Source organism: Vigna radiata, unplaced genomic scaffold (genome assembly GCF_000741045.1).
Source record: "Vigna radiata var. radiata cultivar VC1973A unplaced genomic scaffold, Vradiata_ver6 scaffold_442, whole genome shotgun sequence".
NCBI lineage: Eukaryota > Viridiplantae > Streptophyta > Magnoliopsida > Fabales > Fabaceae > Vigna > Vigna radiata.
In genome coordinates, this window is record NW_014543601.1 from 95,099 (window position 1) to 104,028 (window position 8,930).

At 37.5% G+C, this 8,930-nt stretch overlaps 1 pseudogene; it reads right to left on the reverse strand.

Annotated features, from left to right (window-relative positions):
- Positions 1-1,097: 1,097 nt before the first annotated feature.
- LOC106754590 lies at positions 1,098-8,115 on the reverse strand (annotated as a pseudogene).
- Positions 8,116-8,930: the final 815 nt, after the last annotated feature.

Genomic DNA, 8,930 nt, shown 5'->3' on the forward strand with positions numbered 1-8,930 from the left:
ATTTTTTGTCGTTAATGAGACATTATTTCAAGAGAAAGTCTATGAGCTAGCTTATGCATGTGAACATCTTCAACCTAAAAGCAACTTTAAATGCATGGAAAGTGAAATATTCATAGAAAGATTTTGGAAGTTGGAAGGGGAAAATGGGTAACCACATCCATCCATTGCATGATACAGAGTACAAACAAAGGAAAAAACCATTGACAAACCAAAAAACCACATGAATGAAGCGCGATACAGTGTTCGAATAAACAATACCTTTCGATAAAAGATGAAAGTTGCTGCTGACAAAGTCACCACTGCACCCAACCGACGAAGGAACAACGGCGATGGCGAAAAAACAAAACCTTTCGACTAATGACTTTGATGGTGGTACGACAAACAACGACACACACGACTTAGTCCACAGAGAAGGGTGCACCCAAGCACGATTTTCACATCGATGGACTAAGAGCACTTCAATGAAGGAACGAGAGTTTCGAAATGGAGAGAGAAAAACTGGTGAGAGAATTTCGTAGAGATGAAATTTACTTTGTGAAGGGCGCCGACAGGTTTCAACTTTTTTCTTTCCAAAAACACCCTCCAAATCACAATTATAATTGTTAAAATATTCAAATAAAACAACAAATCAGATAACGACACGTGTCGTTGTCAAATTGTTATCAATTATTCGTTGTTAAACAGACGTTTTTCTATTTTTAAATACCTCCTGTTTTCAGAAGAACTGCATTCTTTTATCTAAACAATTTCTATCGGAAGTAGAGAAAGTTGCATTCATACGAGAATAAAGTAACTTTCTAAATCTGCTGTATCTTCCATTTTTTTTATTATTTTAAAATTTAAAAAATCTTTTTAACGTAACATATATTTTATCAAAGTCCTGCCCAGATAGGTTCGCTCCGAAAGAAGAAAAAGTTTTGAACAAGAGCCTGGAGACAAGTTACTTCCATTTATCCTCTATTTCTTTTATTTATTTATAATGAGATGCTCTAAATACGGCCTTCTCTATTGAAACTAATTATTGTAAAAATTTGCTTTGGATAAACTCGTTGGAAATGCCCAAAAAAGCTTTATGATTTATTGATTAGGGAAATAACTCAAACAAACAAAAAAGTACCAAGTTGGATACGAAGTAACTTTCAAATATACCCCTTTGTTTAGCTAGATATTGAATAATATCCAAACATGGAAGATTATGCAACATTTACTAATATTCTGGTACACCTATGGACACCGTCCCTGTAGTGCCATTTGTCGGAGTTCAAGTCAGTATGGTAGTTGTGCACATACAGTATGTTAACTTGAAAAACAGTGGCTCCTGATGCATCAGCAAACTCAATAAAATCCTAATAAAGAAAATCAGCATAAACTAGTGTGAATTCCTGTCACATTCTGCATGAATTAACTGCCTTCAATGATCCATTGCATACATGCTTGATCCATGATAAACTAGTTTACGTTATGTTTAAGATAGAGCACAAGCATACACCGGATAAGGACATCTCAAGTCTAGTAACTGAAACGACGAGATCTCCAAGCATAATTCTCAGTTCAAATTTTCATCGAGATTCAAAATCCTTCAATTTTCTGCTTCCTTTAGGTTTTGACATAGGCGCGTTCATTGCTGCCATTTTGTCATTATACTTTGCACGAAGAGGATCACTGTAAGTCCATCTGCATAACAATTCAACAAGAATTTTAGAGAATAATATCTCAGGAGTGAATATTTGAGTATAAAATGCTGCTTGCATTAGTAATAACTAAGATTTAAACCCTTTTTTAGTCCCTAAGTTAAGTTCTCATGTTCAGTTTAGTCCCTACTTTTAAAAATGTCAAACTTTAGTCCCTATAATATGAAAAATATATCAAATCAGTACTCATGACAACACTTAATGAACAATAAATCACAAGTTTTCATACCTAGGTACCAATATTTTGTGATTTGTTAACGGAAGGTATTATAAACAACAAATCACTTAATGAAAAACTTGTGATTTGTTAACGAATAGGAATGATTTGATACATTTTTCATATCATATGGACTAAAGGTTGACATTTTTAAAAGCGGGGACTAAACTGAACATTAGAAGTTAACTTAGGGACCAAAAAAAGGTTTAAACCAATAATTAACAAATAAACCTCTTTTCTCGGTAGAACGGAAAGTACGGAGGTTAGTTGCATTTTAAGAGAAATTAATTTCTATAAACAATTCCAAAATTCTCGGAAATGGAGATAGATCAGGCACGAGAAAAGCAAGACATCGGAAAGCTGATGCAGAAATTTCTTTGACAACACAGAGAATGCTACCTTAACATACTACTGCCCATCATTCCAAAGATTATGGCAATATAATGACTGCAAGCCCATTGACCTAAAATGAGAGTGCGGGATCAAATTCTGGTGTGAAAAATAGTGTAGAGACTCCATATTGTAGTTATGAATCAGAGGTGTCGCAGCATTAATTTAGTAAGAAGTTACATGAACATCCAAACATAAACAGCTTCAGCATTCTGTAGATAATATAAGTCGCATTTAAGATCGTCACATGAGGACAGGGAATATATCTTTGTCTAGACATTAATTTCAAAGCATAACTTTTAAATGTAGTACTATACTCTCTCAAAATCAGAAAATTACTAGCAACCAAATGATAAAAGTGAAACTCAGGTACTATCAAAACCACTTCTGTCAAGGTCTTACTAAAACATATGATAAGCAGGTATACACTTTTATACCCCACACGCTCCATTTCTTGTAACAGCAGAAACTACTGGGTTCAATCATCCAAATAGAACTTTGTCAATTTCTATTAACATTATCCGATGTTAGAATAATTGCCCTATGTATAATCATTAAGCCTACTTAAGAGTAGTGTGCTAGTCTAGTGTAGTAGTAGTACCTAGGTCTGCACCTAGGTGTCTAAGGCAAACCCTTAATCTTCCATATACTTTTGTATCAGAAATTTATTATATATAGAAGGACAATGAGAGGGATCTCTTAAGCCTTTTAGAAATATTTTACAGTTTCAATCTCAAGTTGGTACCAGAACGGGTCGATAGCGAGTAGAACAATATGCCTAAAGTCACCGTACTTTAGAGCAGAAACATCATCCTTACTCTCGCCGTTTTAGGAATTCTGGCTACGGCAGGTTTCTCGTACTTCTCCTCATATTATCACTTCCCACCGTATTTCCTACCTTCGTCGTCACATTACATGGGTTCCCTTCTTTCCTTACTAAACCCACACTCTTGGAACCTTCATGTCATCCTTGGTTATTTCCATTGGGTTCAAATCTCGTCACCGTTCCCCCTCCTCCTTACCCAAGATGGTTGACTATTAGTCACATTCCAAGCCCCAGTCTGATGACAACCCCTTTAGGGACTTTCTATCCAAAGAAGTATCAACTACAACTAAGACTAAAGAAAGCGAAGAAGAATAAAGATTTCCAAAACTCTTTGCTTATCTAAAGTCTGACCAAGGAGTCTCTCCATTCTCAGAGGTGGAGGAAGCTTCCATGATAGTCTTTGTAACGAGATGCGCATCCTCCACATCCCTTGCAATCCGCATAGCAACCATCAATTAATGAGTATCATGAGGTTGAACCTGGATTTTGATGTCCTCTTGTAAACCAACGAGAAAATACCCAAACAATCGATCCTCTAGAACCCCCTTCATTTGACCCGCCAAAACTTCGAAATCTTGGACGTACTCGTCCATCGCCCCGACCTCCTTAGTCGTCGCCAATCGTTCGAAAATGGTGCCCTGTTCTTGCCTCCAAACCTTATTATCATTGCTTCCTTCTGGCTTTGCCAAGAAAGGTTCTTGGCTTTGGACTTCCAAAACCGGAACCAATAACCGGCGGTACCCTCCAAACCGGAACCAATTCAACTGGTCGAGCCCTTCAAAGATGGGTAAATCCACTCTCTTCCTCCAACTGGGTTTCCCATCGCTGCGTTCGACTTCTCTCTCGCTGTCAGCTTCTTCTCTCCTGCTCCTCCTATTCTCGTTGACAGACAATTGACTCTCGTCAGCTTGTACTCTACCCTCCAAAGCACTCAATTTTCCCTCCACAAAGCCTCTCTCTCTCAAACGATCCGGCAGATCGGACCAATTGATACGTTTCTGGGTATGAAACCTATCTAACTTCAAGCACTCACACACAGAGTCAAGAACTCAAACTGTAAAACGAATGGGTTTTTGTATTGCTATTCAAACAATGTACACATATAGCATCTAATTGGGAGCCTAGTCCCCCTCCACAGGACAAATTGTCCAATCTTTACAAAAGAATACTCAGAGCTACGCTATACAATGTACAAAAGCTCTATATATAAGAGCACTAACTTCCCACCTCCCCTTACTGTTAAAATAGTTACAACTCATTCTGCCTTCTCCTCTCATAAACTCTCCACACCCTAACCGTGATGAGTTTTTTTATATATTGGGAGCACAATGTTAATGGGTTTTGTTGCATACTATTAAGAAGTGAACTTTAAGCCAAACTCAAACCCACAAAATGGGTTTGTAAGGTGAGATTTGTACCCACATATATACCTTAATTTGGTCTTATCTCTAGTCGATGTGAGACTTCCAACACACACCTCATATGTTGAGGTATATACATCTCACGCGTGAAACTAAACATTAATAAGTGGTCCAATATCAGGTAGAATGATATGTCTAACAAAGACAAACCTTGCCAGGATAGACTCTAACTCGTGATGCTGATACCAAAAGCAAAACTAATAAATCATGTTTAAGCTTGATAATAACAAATAAAATCTGCTTGCAACTACCACTCTCTTAGAAAACCAACCTTTCTACCAGCCAGTTTCATCCCAATTTGAATCAAATCCAACTTTCATGAAATTTTGGACTGGATATTCACCAGTTCCTAGTTAAACCAGTTAATCCAGTCCAATTCTAATAAATGTGATGCCAGACATAGTACCAACATTAAGGAAAAAACAATTGAGTATAAATTAGGCCTTGTATGATTAAATACAGATGTGAACATATTGTAGTGTAAAGCATGCAATGTAACAGCAAAATTGGTGATATATGGAGTTAAACATTTTAGATAAAATGAAGCATGGGCTGCTAATGAACAACTCATTTAAGTTGTGGCATGCAATATGATCCCTTAATGTCCAGTTATATTCAAAAAAGTATTAATCATGAAGTGGCACACAGAAGGAGAATACATGAGTGTTTTTGGAAAGTTTCAAAAGGTACATATTTTTCTACAAAATGAATTCCAAAAAAATAAAATAGGATTTGTAAGTTGGCATAATTACGCTTAGTCTAACTGAAATATTCTAGTTAACTTCCTTCCAATCAGCTCTCCTTCATCAATCTCATTCTCATGCACAATCAAATTCCTTGATAAGCAAAATGATAGGTAGCAGCAAGAAAGAATGACTAAAATATCATAATTAAGTGTAAAAATATTTGTATTTCAGGAACAGGTCTTAATCAAGGGAGCTCGGATCCTGGTATGTTCTGTGTATAATGGGAAAATAATGCAAGAGATTACCATGCAGTTTTAAAAGGGTATAGTCACTCCCAGCCCAAGCCTAATTTCAGTATATCTTCTACACAACCTTCTCGGGTATATATTTTCTCTCCAACAAACCAACGAGCACTAAAACTGCATTCGTACACCACACTTTTTGCCTATCCCTAAACAGCCATTACTAATTGATCTTCGGCTTTGAGGCCACATCACACAACCATTCTTCTTAAAATAATAATTCCATTCTTCTGATGGCTGATGAGTTGTGAAGTTATAAGCAGTAAATATTACTAAATCATGAGAACAAAATTAAAAATTAATCATAGATGAACATTTCACTTTTGACTTAACCCTCTCAATATCATTCCAAGAATGCGAAAGTTATGTGAGAAAACATTTTGAGGTAAGGTGAAGTTCAGAAGTTCAGAAGACATATATATATATATATATATATATATATATATATATATATATATATATAGAAGAGAACATTGGAAATTGAACTTACGGGTTGTTCCAATCAGTTGTATCCTCATTGACAAGATGGGTCCATTTAGTTCTTCCACTACGACCAAAGTGCTTGACTTGCATAACCTTGGGTAATATTGTCTTGTCCATTTTATCCTCCCCAGTTGGAGCTGAGAAATCACGTGTGAAAATACCATCAGATCCAACAGTGGAAGCCCGATCATCAGATTCAGACTGGAAGAAAGCTCCTTTGTGATAGTGTTTCTGCATAAATCTCCACTTCTGCTTTGGTGGTTGAGCAGGTTTCGGATTCTTCCTTTCCGACTCCCTCCTCTCTTCCTTTGTCATGTTTCTCACCCGCTCAATCAATTCTTTTTCCTTCAACATTGCCTCCCGATCCACCCTATCCCTCTTGATCCTACCAATTCCCTAATTCTCCTAGCCTCATACTCCTCAGCCTCATTGACCTCATCATCAGTATCCACATCAGCAATGTTGGCCTCCATTTCCAAGTTTTTCTGGATTTCTTCATCCTTTCGGATCTCCTCAACAACAATCTGCTTCGTCTCAATCCTTCTTTCCTCCAACCTCCTCTTCCTTGCATCTTCAAGTGCTTGTTCCTCAGCCTCAAGCCGCTCACGCTCAGTAATGGTATCTCTCTCAGACCTGGAAACAGAAACAGGCTTCACCATAGCCATTCCAGTACATTCCTCATCAGAGTCAGTCTCATACTCAGATTCCTCCTCCTTCTCTTCCTCCTCTTCTTAAGGAAGCGCCTCTTCCTGCTCTCTTTGAAGCAACTTCTCTTTGATCAACCTCCTTCATTCTGCCACAGCATTTTCATCTTCTTCTTCCAATTCCAACCCTTCCTGCCTCCCGGCCTCCTCTTCAATGGTGGAAACAATCTCAGCTTGCCGAATCCGGCGATTATCAGCCCTCACCTCCTCCCGGTTATCTATCCGACTCTCAACCAATCGCCGGAGCCGGCAATCATCTTTTCTGACTATAGCAGTATCTTCTTCGTGACGAGGAAATACTTTTTCCTAGGCAGCTTCACTGGAGGGTCTAATTTCGGCAGCGGCAATGTCTTCATCCTCATCATCAGCCCATTCAGGAACTTTACCAGGCCAATAACTCTGAACTTTTGTTTGCCCAATTTTACCTCTCAGCTTATCCCTAATGGCTATTACAGTATCACTAACACCCGCTGTCACCGACATATTTCTTCCTCAGTTGAATGCCACTACAAATACCAATAATCTAGTTTCGAATCCCTTCTCCACCAAACCCTATTTTGCACGTAAAATGGGTGAAACATGTATACAGTAACCGAATTTTTCAGATAAAGTACAATAAAGTGAATAAATGAATGGAGGAACGCAGAAAAAAAGAATATGGTGAATGATAAATTTTGATTTGCCAAAAATTTGAAAGCTTAACCCAGAGAGTTCGATTCAAAATACTAACACATGAATCGATAGCTAACAGAAGAAGATATAGAAGATAGGGGCGATAAAAGTTTTAAGGACTTACAGTTACAGAAGCGGAAACCCTCTCCCTCGTTTGAAGCAGCCCGTCAACCTGAAGCAGTCCATCGACCTGCCCCAACTTGTTCTGTGAAATGTAATAACCAAGAAATAAGGATTTAAAAATTTTAAGAATATTAAGTTGATAAAACTACGTTTTAGAATTTTAAAACATATCAGGAGCTCCACTGGACATTTTTAGAACGTACATACTTCATTTCCTTTCGAACACCTCTCTCTCTCTACCGTCTTGTTCTTCCAAATCCTGTGTCCTTTTCTCTAGATTCACTTCTCACTAAGCCACCTACTCAACAATCAGGCAGCACGTAAAGGTTCAGGCGTTGAGAGCTCCAATTCCATCGATCAAATTCGGTTTTGTTCTACTGGTAAGTAATTTTTCCTTTTTCCTCACACTTGAAAGCTGTGATCACGCGACGGTGATGCTACATGTGACCCACCTTGCTTTCCTTTCAAATTTCTAAATTTCAATTAGGTCCTAAAACCTGTTTTCTGTCTCCAATTAATAATCTATAGGTGCTTTTAGAATTTCTCTAAGGGCATAACACTGCTCATCATCTTGGGAGCTGAACTGTTTAATTAGAGATAAGGGAAGTTGGGATTCATTGGGATTCATTTTCATTATGTAAAATTCTTATATGCATGAGTTAGATTTAAGAAGAAATTGTTTAAGAATACATGGGCAAATTGTATGTTAGACTCATTGATAGTTAAGCTGAAAACTCATGATCTTGTCTATGTGTGATACGTGCCTCAAAATGACGTTTATTTGATCTGTGCATGAATGTTTATGAACTGGTATAGATACAATTCAGTACTGATTTTAAGTGGATGAATGAAGTGAGTTATGTCAAATAGGTTATTAGATGGGCTGTTGAGTAAAATTTTGGGCGTTTGGATACTCTTAGAGGAACTGAGGTAGTTAGATTTAGTAATAGGAGTTGGTGATTGTTCTGGGTAAGTGAGATAGTCTAGTTGAGTCAAATAGACTTGTTAGAAGGTTCAAAAAGGTTGAAAATAGTCTCCAAGTGGTAAATTAGAAATTGAGTATATGAGTAAATGAAATTGAAGTCTTAGATCATGAGTTGATGCATAATTACTAAAGATTGAAGTTAGGAATGTGTGTAAGCCCGTAGACAAGTTTAATTCCACCATACTTCGAATTAAGAGTGTTAGAAATTCACCAAATGGTCTAGAGTGAGTTTTGGGTGGGTGAGTCCTTTAAATCTGCAGAATTTCATTGTACAGATTATGCAGATTCGCAGAGCGAATCCTTTCGCTCAACGAATTAAAGCAGAGGATTGTTCTTCTCTGTTTGGTCAGTCAGAGAGCAAATTCCCCCGCCTTGCGGCTGGTACTATCTTGGAAAATTAACCAATTAAATGGAACAACGAAGAGGGGTG